Below are 18,301 nucleotides of genomic sequence, written 5' to 3'. Positions count from 1 at the left end.
TCGTGATCTGCCTGCCTCGGCCTCCCAAAGTGCTGGGATTACAGGCGTGAGCCACCGTGCCTGGTCTCAATTTTTTCTTTTCTTCTTTTGTAGAGATGGGTCTCACTATGTTGCCCAGGCTGGTCTCCAACTTCTCACCTCAAGTGATCCTCCCTTCTTGGCCTCCCAAAGTCACCATACCTGGCCTCACAACAGCTTTAAATACAGGAGGCAAAAACTGGAAACAGTCCAAATGTTCATCAGCAAGAAACTAGACAGATAAATTGTGGTCTAGGTGCACAATGGAATACTACACAGCAATGAAAAAGAACAAATGGCTGATACATGCAAAAACGTGTACAACTCTCACTGATGCTATGTTAAGCAAAAGTAGCCAAATGCAATAGCATATACGTTGTATGATTCAAATTGAAGTTCAAGAACAAGCAAAACTTTATGTATGGTGATAAAAGTTAGATGAGCAGTAATCTCTTTGGGGGTGGGGGTTTGGTGTAAAGGGACATGAAGGAAACTTCTGGGATGATTATATGTTGACCTGGATGTAACGTGTACACATTCACTGAGTTTTACACTTAAGATTTGTATTATACTTCAATTACAAGAATGAAAAAAACAGGTAAAAGGGTTTTTTTGTTGTTGTTGTTTTTGAGATGGAGTCTTGCTCTGTCACCCAGGCTGGAGTGCAGTGGTTTGATCTTCGCTCACCCCAACCTCTGCCTCCTGAGTTCAAGCAATTCTCCTGCCTCAACCTCCTAAGTAGCTGGGATCACAGGGACCCGCCACCATGCCCAGCTAATTTTTGTATTTTTAATAGAGACCGGGTTTTGCCATGTTGGCCAGGCTGGTCTCGAACTCCTGAACGCGAGTGATCCACCCACCTTGGCCTCCCAAAGTGCTAGGCCTCCCAAAGTACAAGCATGAACCACTGTGCCCAGCAAGGGTTTTTTTTTTTTTTAAGTTTAATCATCCAATATTTGTCTAATGATTGCCATTAGCCAATCATTTGCTGATTATTTCATTAGAAGATTATTTTCTTCAGAGATACCTTAGAACATGTAAACTATATAAAACCCAGTAATTATGCTTAAATATGTATGTATGAGCTAATTTTCATTACTTTTTTTTTTTTTTTTTTTTTGAGAAAGGATCATGGCTCACTGCGGCCTTGACCTCCCAGGCTCACGTAATCCTCCTGCCTCAGCCTCCCAAGTAGCTGGGACTACAGGTGCACACTACCATGCCTGGCTAATTTTTGTATTTTTTGTAGAGATGGGGTATTGCCATGTTGCCCAGGCTAATCTCAAGCTCCTAGGCTTAAGTGATCTGCCCACCTCGGCCTCCCAGAGTGCTGGTATTAAAGGCGTGAGTCACCGGGCCCAGCCAGTTTTCATTATCATAAAGAAGACGTGCAGCTGCTCCAGGGCCTGCTGTCCAGTTGTGGGTTTGGGGCTAGTCCTGGTCCTGTTCACGGGGATGTTGGACCCCAGGAAGGGAAAGAACCTCACAACACACAGCAGAGTCTACAGGGTGAAGCAGAAAATTGGCATCTCCCCTCCCAGGAGAAACCTGGCAGTCAAGGGGTCCTGTGTTGAGAAGTAGATAGGTTGAGACACAAAATCAAATTGGCTGGGACAGCCCCAGCCCTTTTAATGCAGACCAGACTGTGTCCCAGGGGTGGGCTTGGGAGGTAAAAGCAGGCTGCTTACAAATAAAGACAGGTTTATTCTCTCAGATCTGGCTGTGGCTCCGCCAAGGCCATCTGGCACTGGCCTCTAAAGAGGGCTTTCAGGCTGCCCTTGACTTCCCTTACAGATCTGCCTCCTCCGTTAGGACCTTTTTGCTATGGTGACCACTTCCACAACTGTAGCTCCCCTAAAAAACACAGTGCACTCCCAGGGCCAACTTCCATGCCAGCTGACGCCAGGCCTTCATCAAAGTAGCGGGTGAATGCTTGCCCTCCTGCCTCTTCTCAATCTCTCCATCCACCATTCCCCACTCTGCTGCCACGGTGGCCTCCCAGATGTAAACTCCCCTCCTCAAAATCTGTCCATGGCACCATGAGTGTAGCATAAAAGTAATATGCCCTGGCAGGAAGGAAGGACAAGGCCTTTTATATTATTACTTATTTTTCTGGCATCTTTTCCAGATCAGCCTCCCAAAGCCACACCTCTCTCGTGAGCCTTAAGAAGCTCCTGCTGGCCTCTCTCCAAAGCCCCAGGAGTCTGGAACCTCCTAGGTAGGCACTGGTCCCCCTTCCTGAAGTTCCTTCTCCCCCACCAAGTCCTGCACTCTGCCTGATTCTCCTTTCCTTGCTTCAAGACTTAACTTAGGGGCCGGGCACAGTGGCTCACGCCTTTAATCCCAATACTTTGTGAGGCCAAGGCAGGAGGATTGCTTGAGGCCAGAAGTTCAAGGCCAGCCTGGCCAACATAGCAAGATCCCAGCTGTATTAAAAACAAAACAAAACAAAACAAAAAAACACTTGGCCAGGCACGGTGGCTCAGGCCTGTAATCCCAGCACTTTGGGAGGCCAAAGTGGGTGGATCATTTGAGGTTAGGAGTTTGAGACCAGCCTGGGCAACATGGTAAAAGCCCGTCTCTACTAAAACTATAAAAAAATGAGCTGGGCATGGTGATGCATGCCTGTAATCCCAGCTACTAGGGAGGCTGAGGCAAGAGAAGTGCTTGAATCCAGGAAATGGAGGTTGCAGTGAGCTGAGATTGTGCCACTGCACTCCAGCCTGGGTGACAGAGACTCTGTCTCAAAAAAAACCAAAAAAGTACTTCAGTGTCATCCCCTCCAAGGACCCTTTCCTGGGTGGCTCAGAATGAGGGCTCCTCCTTTCTGCTTCTGAAGCTTCCCCTGTCATGGGTCTGGCAGGTGAGTACATCACAGATGTTGAATACATGCTTGTTGAGTGAATGCTTCAACCCTATTCGACGTATCACACACATGTGGCTGGGACATCAGAATCTTAGCCAAAATTTGGTAAATACCTAAGTGAAAGACTAGTTAAATTCTATGTTCACAATAACAAGCACTGGCAAAGATAGGGAGAAACTGGAACTCTCATACATTGTGACAGAAATATAAATAGTGTGGCCACTTTGAAAACATTTCAGTAGCTCATCAAAAGATTAAACATAGGGTTACCATTTAACCTAGCAATTTCACTCCTAGATATCTGCCCGAGAGACTTGAAAACACATATCCACACAAAAACATATACATGGGCTGGGTGCATTGGCTCACGCCTGTAACCCTAGCACTTTGGGAGGCTGAGGCAGGTGGATCACTTGAGTCCAGGAGTTTAAGACCAGCCTGGGCAACATGGCAAAACCCCTTCTCTACAAAAAATACAAAAATTAGCCAGGTGTGATGGCACATGCTTATAGTCGCAGCTACTTGAGAGGCTAAGGTGGGAGGATCACTGGAGCCCAGGAAATTGAGGCTGCATTAAGCTGTAAACATGCCACTGCACTCTAGCCTCAGTGACAGAGTGAGACCCTGTCTCAACAAACAAACAAAACCCCAAAAAACAAAACATGTACATGGATGTTCTAATTCATAATAGCCACAAAAAAGGGAAACAATACACATTTCCATGAACTGATTGATGGATACACAATATATGGTATATCCACACAATGAAATATTATTCTGGCATAAAAAGAAACAAAGTCTTCTTCTTCTTTTTTTTTTTTTTTTGAGATGGAGTCTCGCTCTGTCGCCCAGGCTGGAGTACAGTGGCATGATCTCGGCTCACTGCAATCTCCGCCTTCTGGGTTCAAGCAATTCTTTTGCCTCAGACTCCCGAGTAGCTGGGACTACAGGTATGCGCCACCACGCCCAGCTAATTTTTTGTATTTTTAGTAGAGATGGGGTTTCACCATGTTGGCCAGGCTGGTCTCGAACTCCTGACCTCAAGTGATCTGCCCGCCTCGACCTCCCAAAGGGCTGGCATTACAGGCGTAAGCCACCATGCCTGACCATGAAGTCTTCTTAAAAGAAGATATACAGGTCACCGACAAACATGAAAAAATGCTTAGCGTTACTAATCATCAGAGAAATGCAAATCAAAACCACAATTAGATACCATCTCACACCAGCCAGAATGGCTATCATTAAAAAGTCAAAAAACAACAGATGCTGGTGAGGCCATGGAGAAAACGGAATGCTGATACACTGTAGGTGGGAGGGTAAATTAGTCCACACTGTGGAAAGCAGTCTGGACACTTCTCAAAGAACTTAAAACAGAGCTACCCAGCAACTGCATTACTGATGAATGGATACAGAATAGATGGTATATCCATACAGTGAAATATTATTATGCCATAGGAAGAAATGAGGCCAGGCGCAGTGGCTCACGCCTGTAATCCTAGCAATTTGGGAGGCCGAGGTGGGTGGATCACCTGAGGTCAGGAGTTCGAGACCAGCCTGACCAATATGGTGAAACCCCGTCTCTACTAAAAATACAAAAAATTAGCTGGGCGTGGTGGCATCTGCCTGTAGTCCCAGGTACTCGGGAAGGCTGGGACAGGGGGATTGCTTGAATCCAGGAGGTGGAGGTTGCAGTGAGCCAAGATCACGCCACTGCACTCCAGCATGGGCGACAGAGCAAGACTCCATCTCAAAACAAAAAAACAAAAAACAAAACAAAACAAAAACTGAGAAATGAAGACTTGATTCTAGAAGCTCGCTCGGTCACTGGACCAAATTGAGGGCTAAACAGGTCTAGGGCGGAAGCAGGTTTCCAGAAGAAGCGGCCATGTCATTTACCATCACTGTGGCAACACTGTGAAGTTACTGCCCCTTTCCATGGCAATGACCTGACAACGTGGAAGTTACCACCCGCATCCTAGAAATTTCTGCATAAACCACCCCTTAATTTGCATATAATTAAAAGTGAATATAAAATGAGTGCAGCACTGCCTCTGTGCTGTTATTCTGGGCACACTGCTTAGGGGGCAGCCAAGCTCTGCCATAAGAAGAAATGAAGTCTCTTATTTTTTCTCTTTTTTCTTCTTTGTCCTTTTTTTTTTGAGACGGAGTCTCGCTGTGTTGCCCAGGCTGGAGTGTAGTGGCGATCTCGGCTCACTGTAAGCTCCGCCTCCCAGGTTCCCGCCATTCTCCTGCCTTAGCCTTCCGAGTAGCTGGGATTACAGGCACCTGCCACCATGCCCGGCTAATTTTTTGTATCTTTAGGAGAGACGGGGGTTTCACTGTGTTAGCCAGGATGGTCTCGATCTTCTGACCTCGTGATCCACCCGCCTCGGCCTCCCAAAGTGCTGGGATTACAGGCAGGAGCCACCGCGCCCGGCCTACTGCTTCAACTTTTAACACCACCGGCTCACCCTTGAATTCTTTCCTGGGTGAAGCCAAGAACCTCCTGGGCTAAGCACCCATTTAGGGGCTTGCCTGTATCAGATGCACAACATGTGTTATATCCATACAATGAAATATTACTGTGCCATAAGAAGAAATGAAGTCTTCTCAAAGACATACAGGTGGCCAACAAACATATGAAACAGAGCTACCATTCAACCCAGCAACCCCATTATTGGTACATGCCCAAAGAAAATAAATCATTCTACCAAAAAGACATGCACTCATATGTTCATCACTGTGCTATTCACAAAAGCAAAGTCATGAAATCAATCTAGGTGCCCATGGAATACTACGCAGCCATAAAAAAGAATGAAATCATGTCCATGGGGTACTATGCTCACCACAGGGTGACAGGATCCATACTCCAAACCTCAGCATTACACAATATTCCCATATAACTATTCTGCACATGTACCCCCTGTATCTAAAAGTTGAAATTTAAAAAAAAGAAGAAATGAAGTACTGATACATGCACCAACACAGATGAGCTTCAGAAAACATGCTACTAAGTAGAAGAAGCCAACCACCAAAGGCCACACTGTATAATTCCATGGATATGAAATGTCCAGAGGAGGCAAATCTATGGAGAAAGTAAGCAGATTAGTGGTTGCCTAAAGCTGGGGGAAGGGAGTGGTATGCAGAATGACGGCAAACAGAAACAAAGTTTCCTTTTGGGGTGATTAAAATGTTCTAAAATTAGATTAAAATGATGGCTCACAACTAGATAAGTATATGAAAAAAACGTTGAATTATACACCACTTTCTTTTTTTTTTTGAGATGGAGTTTCACTCTGTTTAGAGTGCAGTGGCACAATCTCAGCTCACTGCAACCTCCGCCTCCTGGGTTCAAGCAATTCTTCTGCCTCAGCCTCCCAAGTAGCTGGGATTACAGGCACGCACCACCACACCTGGCTAATTTTTGTATTTTTAGTAGAGATGAGATTTCACCATGTTGGCCAGGCTGTTCTTGAACTCCCAACCTCAGGTGATACACCTGCCTCGGCTTCCCAGAGTTCTGTGATTACAGGCATACGCTACCGCACCCGGCCAAGTTGTACGCTTTCAATGGGTGAGCTTTATGGTATGTAAATGACATATTATAAACATTTAAAAAATACAATCTGAAAAATGCTATGTTGCGTCGGTGGGTTTTTCAGGGCATGTACTGGCTCTGGGTTTGCTGATGGTCCTACCTAAAGTCATATTACTATTATTATTATTATTATTATTATTATGAGATGGAGTCTCACTTTGTTGCCTAGGCTGGAGTGCAGTGGCGTGATCTTGGCTCACTGCAACCTCCACCTCCCGGGTTCAAGCGATTCTTCCGCCTCAGCCTCCCAAGTAACTGGACGACAGGTGCATGCCACCACACTGGCTAACTTTTGTATTTTTAGTAGAGATGGGGTTTCACCATGTTGGCCAGGCTGGTCTCGAACTCCTGACCTCGTGATCCGCTTGCCTCGGCCTCCCAAAGTGCTGGGATTACAGGCGTGAGCCACTGCACCTGGCCTAAAGTCATATTATCAGAGTCATGATCCTGAGCACGTTTCTTGAGTGTGCTCCATGAGAACCAGATACTGCACTGCCTTCCACCTTGACCACATTTCTTTGCCCTGGGGGTGTAGGAGGGGCATGTGTGGTCACAGAGCACTTCCCTCCACTCAGAACAGACGCAACCCTACACTGAAGATCACGGTTCCCTGAGCTTCCTTCAGGGTCCTTCCTTCTTGGTCTCTGTTGCAGGAAGACAGTGGGCCTGGGGGTGAGGGGAGAAAGGGACTCAAGTGGGACAAATATTTGATTAATAGGATATAAAGTCTGTTTTGCTAATGGAGTAGAACAATATTGACAAAAGAGATTCTGGGAAGGGGGAAGGAAAAGAGAATGAATAATAAGTATCTGAAGGGAGTAAGTGAGTCTGTGAAGGGAGGGGCTCGTGACCTTGACTGTGGGTGACATTTCTGAATCTTCTCCATTAATTTTGCCAGGTTGTGTTTCCATTGCCTAAACCAACCCAGAAACCACCACCGAAATCATATGCATAGGCCTGGAAAGACTATGCTAATTTAAGAATGTGATTCGACTGGGGGTGGTGGCTCACGCCTGTAATCCCAGCACTTTGGGAGGCCAGGAGTTTGAGACCAGCCTGGCCAACATAGTAAAACCCCATCTCTACTAAAAATACAAAAAAAAAAAAAATTAGCTGGGCGTGGTGGCAGGCGCCTGTAGTCCCAGCTACTTGGTAGGCTGAGGGAAGAGAATTGCTTGAACCTGGGAGGTGGATGTTGCAGCAAGCCAAGATCACGTCACTGCACTCCAGCTTGGGTGACCGAACGAGACTCCATCTCAAAAAAAAAGAGAATGTGATTCATGAGGCTGGGCATGGTGGCTCATGCCTGTAATCCTAGCACTTTGGGAGGCCAAGGTGAGTGGATTGCTTGAGGCCAGGAGTTCGAGACCAGCCTGGCCAACATGGTGAAACTCCGTCTCTACTAAAACTACAAAAATTAGCCAGGTGTGGTGGCGTGTGCCTGTAATCCCAGCTACTTGGGAGGCTGAGGCAGGAGAATCGCTTGAACCCAAGAGGCGGAGGCTGCAGTGAGCTGAGATCATGCCACTGCACTCCAGCCTGGGTGACAAAGTGAGTGAGACTCCATCTCAAAAATAAATAAATAAATAAATAAATAAAATAAAATAAAATAAAATATATATGATTATATGATACATGAAAAAGACTAACATAGGGCCTGGCCCGTAGCAAGTGCTCAATTGATGTTAGCCATTATTGCATTTCCCAAGGCAGTCAAAGGAGCATTTAAGTAATGTATCCAATCCTATAGTCCAGGGCAGAGACAACATGCTTTTCCATAGCACCCCGGAATTGCTGGGAAATTTGCTGCTTGAGGCCATGGGACTAGTTCCTGCCTGCTCTGTGTTCCTATACCATATCATGCCATTGAGAGTAAAAAGATAATAATAAAATAATAAAACAGGGCAGGAGGAAACTTTTGGAGGTGATGGATAGATTTATGGCATAGCAGCCAGTGCCTCATGCCTGTAATCCTAGCACTTTTGCGAGGTCTAGGCAGGTGGACCGCCTGAGCTCAGGAGTTTAAGACCAGCCTGGGCCACATGGCAAAACCCTGTCTCTACTATAAATACAAAAAATTAGTTGGGTGTGGTGGTGTGTGCCTGCAGTCCCAGCTACTTGGGAGGCTGAGGCACAAGAATCGCTCGAACCCTGGGGGAGGAGGTTGCAGTGACCTGAGATTGCGCCACTGCACTCCATCCTGGGTGACAGAGCAAGACTCTGTCTCTAAAAAAAACAAAAACCAAAAAAAGATTTATGGCATAGATTGTGGTGATGGTTTCACAGGTGTATACTTATGTCCAAAATCATCAAGCTGTATGTGTTAATTAAAAAGCTGTGTACAGCTTTTTGTATGTTTAAAAAATAAAATAAGAAATAATGTTGAATTTGGAAAAAAAAAAAAGAATAAAAAGAGAAGACCAATAAATTGAGAGATTATCTACCATACATCTCCAAAGATGGCCACCATCAATTCCTTCCCCCACTGTGCTGACATGCTGTTTCCCTCACCATTTCCCCACCCCTTGAATCTAGACTGGTCTGTTATTTGTTTTGACCAACAGAATGTACCAGAAGAGACATTGTGTCAGTTTAGCCTTTCAAGAGAAGCTGGAAGCCAGAAAGTGGAACCCTCCACAATGTAAGAAGACTAGGCTGATTACCTTAGAGCACCATGATATGAGGAGGCCCAAGCTAGCCATGTGGTGAGACCATGTGGCAACATGCTCAACCAGGTCTCAGATGCTCCAGCCATCTCAGCTGAGACCACGTTGAGTGAAAGGGCCATCTGAGATATTTCAATCCAAGCTCACATCATGAAGAGCAGATCTGGCCAGCTAAACCCAGTCAAGAGTGCAGAATTGTGAGAAACAATGCACTCTCATTGTTTTAAGCCACTAAATTTTGGGGCTGTTGCTCAGCAACAGGTAACAAAACACATCCATCAAGCATATTATAAAACAGGTGCATTAACTGGATTACCAAAGATGAAGAGAATGAATGCTGCTTTGTTCTTTCCCAGAGCACACCAAAAGTTCACACAATCAGCCACAAGCCTGAAAGCTGAAAACAAGGAAATTTATACCTCTCAAGAAGCTCTCATGAGTTAAAATACAGGAGGTGGAGTTAAACAGGGAAATGTGGTTTCTTTCCCCATTTGTCTTTTGACTTCCTCCCAACAGAGGTAAATGATGGGTGTTTACCTCTGATAGTTGCACGTAAACAACTATCTTGAGGCTTAGAAGACATGGCTTCCCCCCTGCAGTTGACCAGAATATGGACAGGCAAACCCTCGAGAACCTAAGTGGAGGTCTTCCTGCTTGGGTAAGCAACTGAGTAAGTAAAGGATAGGACAAAGACGGCAAGTAGAGGAAAGCAGGAGTCCAAGCTCCTGGTAACCCAGAGATGTAGGAGACAAAAAACCCAGCAAACAAAGCAAGGTGGGCAGGCACCAGAGGCAGGGAAATAAAATAAAAACCAGTGATGCAGGATTTTTTCTGCTCCTTAGCTCAGCTAGGTCCGAGTTCTTGTCTCACAACCAGGAAGAATTAGGCATGCAGACACCAGAGAGTGAGTGGAGTATAATTTATTATGCGAAAGGCAAGCTCTCAGCAAAGAGAGGATACTGGGGGTGGGGTGGTTACCTATCCCAAAGTGGGAAAGTCCCCTAATATGGCTGAGCCTGGGGCTTTTATGGGCTAACAATAGGGAGCGCATGCTGATTGGTTTGTGAGTATGCAAAAAAGGTTAAAGTGAAGATACCACTCAAAAGTGGGCACGACAGTGTAGATAACCAATTAGGAAAGAGTAGGCATATTTAAAATAGGCGAAGGGTGGGGATCAATCAGAGGAAAGACCAGTTCTCAATCTGGTCTGAGGATTTAACCTGTAGCTTGGCTTTCAGGCTTTAAACTGTCTTTGGCTTGGAAGTGGGGTTTCACTGGGGTCCCACCCCTATCTGCCTAGGCATTTGGCTGCCCTCCTGTCACTGTCACCAGGGCCATAGTCTGAGCTGCCTTCATGCCCTTCAGGTCCTGCACAGTGGGTCTGACTGTGCAAGAGGAACCTGGACCAGTTGGCTGTGCCCGACCTTGCCCTCCCTCCCTGATTCATGGACTGCCCTTGGCTTGTTTCTTCAGTCAATGACAGCTGAGTTTGAGATGGTATCTATTCCAGCATCTTCATGTACATTTCAGATTCATATTCTTCAAGAATAAAACAAGACTTCACAGTATTAAAAATGGAACACCAGTGGATTGCATTTCCAAAGCAGTTGAGAATTGTCGGGACTGACAGCTCACTTCAGTTCAGAATAAGACTGGAAAAGTATTGCTTGCACAGCAAAAACGATGTAGATGCTTAAATCAATGTGTGGTTCCTGATTGCGTGACAAAAGTATAGAATTATATTTGGGTATTGTGAAATAAAGTTTTGGAAAAAGGATAGAAATGAGAAGTATGCTGTATTTTCATGATTAAGAATATAATTTTTAAGCTGAAAGTGGTAATTTGGTTTCATGCCCTCAGTTTTATAGATAAGGACACCAAGGCCTGAGAAAAATAAAATGCTTTGCCCCCAAATCACAGGCACTCGGCAATAGGGCTGGGACTAGAATCCCAGCCTACCCTACTTCTAGCTCGATGTTCTTTCCACTACATTTACTTTTAATATTAAACAGAAAAAGGGTGTTTTTGTTATAGCCCAGTGCAACATAAGCAATTAACAATTGGGCTTTTTATGGCAACATTGTGTCGATATTTTGCAGTCTGGTGTCATATCTACAGCTGTTGATTTCATCTAGTCAATCTCAAACATGGCCTATAATTAAGGATTCACTTTCAAAGAGCTAGAGGGAGGTAAAGGAAAGGACTCCTTTAATCAAAACTCAAGATTAGAAATGAACATCCAGGTAAATGCTTTTGAATGAAGATGAGCCAAAAACAAAACAAAACAAAACAAAAAAAACAGGCGTGGGGAGGGGAAAGGAACCAAATTATCTGGCCTTCTCTGAAATAGTCCAGTTGCTGCAAACTTCTCTTTTCACATTCTACCCCCTCCTCCTCACTGTCCTCCTTAACACCTCCCAAGACCCATTCTTTATGAAGTCATTTTCTTTCTCATTTTCTCACTTGGGTTTACGAACATTCAGTATCTAAATTGCCCCCTTCACACATCAGTTGACCTCTCTTACAACATTTCCAAATATATATATATATTTCTGTTTTGTATTTCTACAGTGTCTGTAGTGTTTTGGGCCTGATTCAAACTCTTGTTATAGCACTTATTCTTTATAAAAGAACAGAATTATTTTACATTTTAATCCTCCATTTCCAGGTTTCCTTATTTTAAAAGGAGGTTTATAAACCTCAACCTTCATCCCCGATGTTAAAAATCCCCTGGGCCTTTCCACAGGCAAGTTTCAAGGTCTGGCCAATTATAAAACGTCATAAGGCTGGACTTCAGTGTGACCGAGATTACGTGTCTTGAAACCCCTGCTGGGTCCCAACTCAGTGCAATCAGAAAACAGAGTGCAAGATGTCTGCCGTGGGTTAAATAAATCCTCCCCAAAAATATGTCCAGGTCTTAACCCCTAGTATCTATCTATGAACGTGATCTTATTTGGGAAAGGTCCTTGCAGATGTAATTAAGTTAAGGGTCTTGAGATGAGACCATCCTGGAGTAAGTGGGAGGGCCCTAAATCCAATGACAAGCGTCCTTATAAGATACAGAAGAGGAGAAGACACAGAGGAGAAGGTTGTGTGAGGACAGAGGCAGAGATGGGAGTTAAGGAGTCACAAACCAAGGAACTTTTGGAGCTGCTGGAAGATGAAAGGAAGGATGGTCCCCTAGAGCCTCGAAATCTCTCACTTGGATTTCAGACTTCCGGCCTCCAGAACTGTGACTGAAACCTCAGGATGAGGTCCAGACAGAAGAGCAAGGTTAGACCCCCATGCTCTGACCTAACTGGTCCTGGGTGGGGTCTGAACAGGTGGTGACCTGAATGTACAGTCAAGATCCAGTCACTGCTATGAAGTACACATATTATCTCCATGCTCTTGATGAGGAACCTGAAGCTGAGAAATAATCAGCAACTCAGCCACAGTCCACCCCGACCCGGGCTCCCACGAACGTTTGGTCTGAATGTTTGTTGCCCCTCCCCCAATTCACATGTTGAAACTTTTTGGGTTTTTTTGCAACAGGGTCTTGCTCTTATCTCCCAGGCTGGAGTGCAGTGGTGCCATCACAGCTCACTCCAGCCTTGAGCTCCTGGGCTCAAGTGATCCTCTCACCTAGCTGGGATTACAGGCATGCACCACCATGCCCAGCTAATTAAAAAATTCTTTTAATGTTTTGTGGAAATGAGGTCTCATTATGTTGCCCATGTTGGTCACAAATTTCTGGCCTCAAGCACACTTCCTGCCTTGGCCTCTCAAAGGGATGGGATTATAGGTGTGAACCACCGAACCCAACCCATATGTTGAAACTTAATCACCAGTGTGATGGTATTAGGGGGTGGGGACCTTTGGGAGGCAATTAGTGCTTTTTTTTTTTTTTTTTTTTGAGATGAGTCTCTCTCTGTTGTCCAGGCTGGAGTGCAGTGGTGCGACCTCAGCTCACTACAAGCCTCGCCTCCCAGGTTCATGCCATTCTTCTGCCTCAGCCTCCCGAGTAGCTGGGACCACAGGCGCCCGCCACCATGCCTGGCTAATTTTTTTTGTATTTTTGGTAGAGATGGGGTTTCACCGTGTTAGCCAGGATGGTCTTGATCTCCTGACCTCGTGATCCGCTCATCTTGGCCTCCCAAAGTGCTAGGATTACAGGCATGAGCCAGCGAGCCCGGCCCAATTAGTGCTCTTATAAAAGAAACTCTGGATAGCTCCTTCACCCTTTCTGCCTTGTGAGGACACAGTGAGAGGGGTGCCATCTATGAACCAAGAAACAAGCCATCTCCAGGCACTGAATCTGTCAATGCTTTGATCTTGGATTTGCCAGCCTCTGGAATTGTAAAAAAATCAATGTTTATTGTTTATAAGCTACCCAGTCTATGGTATTCTGTTATTGCAGCCCAAATGGTTTAACACGTCACCCCTACACCATGTGGAAAGGACATTCTGTCTGAAATTCTGGCACAATTGATCAGAGGAGAGCTTCCATCTCCCCATCTGTAGAATGGTGTTAAGAACTCCCGGCCAGGAGTGGTGGCTCATGCCTGTAATCCCAGCACTTTGGGAGGATGAGGCGGGCAGATCACGAGGTCAGGAGTTCGAGACCAGCCTGGCCAATATGGTGAAACCCCGTCTCTAGTAAAAATACAAAAAAACTAGTCGGGCGTGGTGGTGAGTGCCTGTTGTCCCAGCTACTCGGGAGACCGAGGCAGGAGAATCACTTGAACCCAGGAGGTGGAGGTTGCAATGAGCCAAGATTGCACCACTGCACTCCAGCCTGGGCAATAGAGGGAGATTCCATCTCAAAAAAAAAAACAAAAAACTTCCTTGCGGGTTGTTGCAAGACTTAAATTGGATAAGGTAGGCAAAGTCCCCAGCCCAGCCTGGCACATAGAAGGTGCGTGATGCACAGGAGACATCCCAAAGTGATAAGCACATGATACAAGAATGCCCTGAGAGATGCTGTAGTGCACTTTGTTCAAATCTTATTAAGCTCCTCCAAAGAAAGGCAGTGGGAATGTCCCAGGGGCTGTAGGATTACTATGAGTTTATTGTTATCCTGTAGTCAAATGTACAGAAAAATGCTGATCATCTCAAATAAAAAATATGACTGCCCAACAGCATGCAGGTTTCCTTGTGTGAGTGAAAGCCTGGGTGGGCATTTCCATTTTCTGGAAGCTGTCACATGCCAGTGTCCGTAAGTATGGTGGTTGGAGGAATTGCGAGAGAAGGGTTCTTGTTCGGTGGGATGTTATGACTGGGTTCTGGGTCCAGGCGAACCGACAGTCTTCAGTGCTCAGTACCAATGTCTTTCCCCCTTTCTCTTATGTTTCAGAGGCAGGAACACTCTGTTCCAAGTGGACGAAAGCAGAGAGCAGAGCAGATTGTCCCTGTCATGGGCCGCTCCCTTAGGCGATTTCACCTGGGGGCCTCTGGAACCTCGTGGTCCCAGCCAAGCAGGGGGCCCTCCTTGAACGGTGCATGTACTGGGCAGCCACCTCCCAATGGCAGGATGGGTGAGCCTCAAAGTCCGGCAGCCTTCACGCATCTTAAAGGTGACTTACAAGCTCTCCTTGTGAAGGGCTGAAAGGCATACAGAGGCATATGCTGTCCTTTCCTTCCAGTAATCTTCCAAGCCAGGGCAGCGCTCTCTTCCTCCCTGGTTCAAGTTCAAGAAATCCTACATTAACTCAGGGCTAAATTTTACCTGGTTGAAATGGTCATTCATTGGAGAGGAATGAAAATGAGATCTGCAACACCTTGGAGGCTTCAGGAAAAGTTCCGTAATGCAGAGAAAGAAATCTAACATGTGATATGTGTTTTTCATTCGTACCTATTTAGGGTGGAGGGTTGGTTCCCCTAGTCTATTCGTTTCCTGCTGTATCAAGTATCACAGACAACAACAACAACAACAACAACAACAAAAAGATATCACAGACTGGTGGCCTAAACATCAGAAATTTATTGTTTCACAGTACTGGAGGCTAGAAGCCCCAAATCGAGGTGTCATCAGGACTGGTCCTTTCGAGGGTTGTGAGGAGGAATCTGTTTCATGCCTTTCCCCTGGGCGTTCCTTGGCTTGTAGAAGCATCACTGGAGTGAAGTCATCACATTCTCACTGCATCTTCATATCGTCTTCCCTCTGTGCTTGTCTGTCTGTGTGTCCAAATTCCCCCCAACCTTTTTTTCTTTTAGACAGAGTCTTGCTGTGTCACCCAGGCTGGAGTGCAGTGGTGCCATCCAACCTCCAACTCCTGGGTTCAAGCAATGCTCCTGCCTCAGCCTCCCGAGTAGCTGGGACTACAGGCGCCCACCATCACTCCTGGCTAATTTTTGTATTTTTAGTAGAGATGGGGTTTCACCATGTTGGCCTGGCTGGTCTTGAACTCCTGACCTCAAGAGATCCGCCTGCATTGACCTCCCAAAGTGCTGGGATCATAGGCGTGAGCCACTGCACTCAGCTCCAAATTTCCCCTTTTTATAAGGACACCCATCATACTGGATTAGGGTCCCCCTAATGATCTCACTTCAACTTGATTACCTTTGTAAAGACCCTATCCCAAATAAGTTCACATTCTGGGAGTTAGGACTTCAACATAGCTTTCTGGGGGGACACAAACCCATAACATGAGTCAGAGAGGTTTTTACAAGGCAAGTCTTCTAGGTTCCGCGGTCACTCTTCCAGCTCACTCATGTGGTCACGGAGCACCGAACCCCAGTAGTGGCATCTGGCTCCGCTGGGGGATGTGGAACTTCTCTGCAAGCGATGCTCTTGCCTCAAGGGCCCTGCCCAGCTCCTCTCGCCCGGCAGCTGGCTGGTGGGGAACGCGTGGGGCTGCAAGTTCTTCTAGCCAGGGTTTTATAAATTCATCCACAATGAGATCTCTGGCTCCGGATGCTACCGATTCTCTCCAGGCTTGGCAGATGGCAAATTGGACCCTTGTAGTTAAAGCCCATCTGTATCGAGGGGGTTGAGCTGGTGCCAGGGCTGTTTCCCTGGGGCCAGATGGACTTTGGCACATCTTTAGAAGGCGTCCACTCTATAGGATCAGCCACACCTGCAGGCCTCATCCATCTCGCACTGGGACAAGGCAGAGCAAAGGGCTTGTTCGAGCAGCCCGTGTAAAACTGCGTCCTCATTTTGGATAGAATCAGTCTCCCACCTGGAAGGTGCAAGGAGAAGCCCACAGGAGAGCTTGGTCCAGCTGGGGCTGAGCTTGCATCTTGGAGGCAATCTTATTAGCTGACGTTCACTGAGATATGAAGTCTCCATGATTAATTACACTTTCAATTTGAACCACAAAGGGCAATAGCCAACAGGGGCTTGCCCTGTTAATTGAAATGAGAAGTTTTTGATAAATGCCGCATGAAAAAAGGCTAAGCAGGAACTCCAGCCAGGAATTGCTACATTATGTAACTATAACCCTCAGCCCTAAAATAGGGATGGATGAACAACACATATCACATGTCAGATTTTTTTCTCTCCATCCTGGACCTTCTCCTGAAGACTCCGAGGTGTTGCAGATCTCATTCTCATTCCCCTCCAATGAAAGTAAAGTTTAGCCCTGAATTAATGTAGGATTTCTTGAACTTGAATCTTAAGAGGGATACTCATAAAACCAAGGAGCTTTCAAAGCAGCTAGTCCCCAAAGACCACTTATTAAGTGACCCTATTCATATGAAATGCCCAGAAAAGGGAAATCTATGGAGACAGAGAGTAGATCAGTGTGGTTGCTGAGGGTTGGGAGATGGGTGAGGGGAGAGGGTAGGGAGATGATAGCTAAAACATATGAGGTTTCTTTGTGGGGTGATGAAAATGTTTTACATTTGATTGTGGTGAGGTAAACATGTGATTATAGTAAAATCCACTGAACTATACATTCAAAATGGCTGAATTGTATGGTATGTGATCTATATCTCAATAAAGCTGTTTTTTTGTTTTTTTTTTTTAGACGGAGTCTCATTCTGTCACCTGGGCTAGAGAGCAATGGTGCGATCTCGGCTCACTGCAACCACCACGTCCCAGGTTCCAGCAATTCTCCTGTCTCAGCCTCCTGAGTAGCTGGGATTACAAGCACGTGCCAGCACACCCGGCTGATTTTTGTATTTTTAGTAGAGATGGGGTTTCGACATGTTGGCCAGGCGGGTCTCAAGCTCCTGACCCCAGGTGATCCACCCGCCTTGGCCTCCAAAAGTGCTGGGATTACAGTGGTGAGCTATTGCGCCCAGCCAATAAAGCTGTTTTTTAAAAAAAGAGACAAAACTAAGGAGCTTTCAGAATGTGCTGGAGAACTGACCTAAAACTTGACTTAAAAGGTCAACTGCTATGCATCAACTTAAAAAAAAAAACAAACCAAAACCCTAAATGCAAATCATGCCAGAAGCAGTCAATTCTTGCTTTGTTAGCAGTTAATACCTAAAGTGCTATTTTTAAAGCATTTGCTCTTGGCACTAGAATGCACCACAAACCCTGAGCGGTTTGTGTTTTTTCTCTGCAAAATGACTCTCTTAAAGGAGCTTGACTCATAAGGTGCATCTGATGTGTAGAAAGGCACTGAAAGGCAGCTGTGGCAAGGGGAGTGTTTCTCTGTTTTGTACCCTTCTCGGTTATAGTTCAGTGCCAGAAACACTTGAAACTCATTGCTTTAAGAAGAGGGATGAGGCAAATGAGAAATTTGAGCACATCACACAAAACAATGTAATAGTCCATGGTTTTGGCCAGGCGCCGTGGCTCACACTTGTAATCCCAACACTTTGGGAGGCCAAGGAGGGCGGATCTTTTGAGGTCAGGAGTTGGAGATCAGCCTGACCAACATGGTGAAACCCCGTCTCTACTAAAAACCCAAAAAATTTAGCCAGGCATGGTGGCGCATGCCTGTAGTCCCAGCTACTCAGGAGGCTGAGGCAGGAGAATCGCTTAAACCCGAGAGGCAGAGGTTGCAGTGAGCTGAGATTGCACCACTGCACTCCAGCCTGGGAGACAGAGCAAGGTTCCATCTCAAAAAAAAAAAAAAAAAGCCCATGGTTTCTAGCCCCCAGGATGCCTTTTAGGAACTGGGGAGAAGATGAAAGCAAATGAGAACTTGCAAGAGAGGTGGCCAGAGGAAAGTCAAGGAAGGAAGGTGGGAAAAATAACCCTAGGAGCTAACATTT

General features: G+C 45.8%; 1 protein-coding gene across 2 annotated transcripts in view; it reads right to left on the bottom strand.

Moving 5' to 3' along the window:
- Positions 1 to 18,301, bottom strand: part of PITPNC1 (phosphatidylinositol transfer protein cytoplasmic 1) — a 315,351-nt gene that overhangs the window by 28,462 nt on the left and 268,588 nt on the right. The window lies entirely within an intron of this gene.

This window comes from Pan paniscus, chromosome 19 (assembly GCF_029289425.2).
Source record: "Pan paniscus chromosome 19, NHGRI_mPanPan1-v2.0_pri, whole genome shotgun sequence".
Classification (NCBI taxonomy): domain Eukaryota; kingdom Metazoa; phylum Chordata; class Mammalia; order Primates; family Hominidae; genus Pan; species Pan paniscus.
The sequence above is the reverse complement of the archived record's forward strand: the minus strand, read 5'-3'. Positions and strand labels throughout refer to the sequence as shown.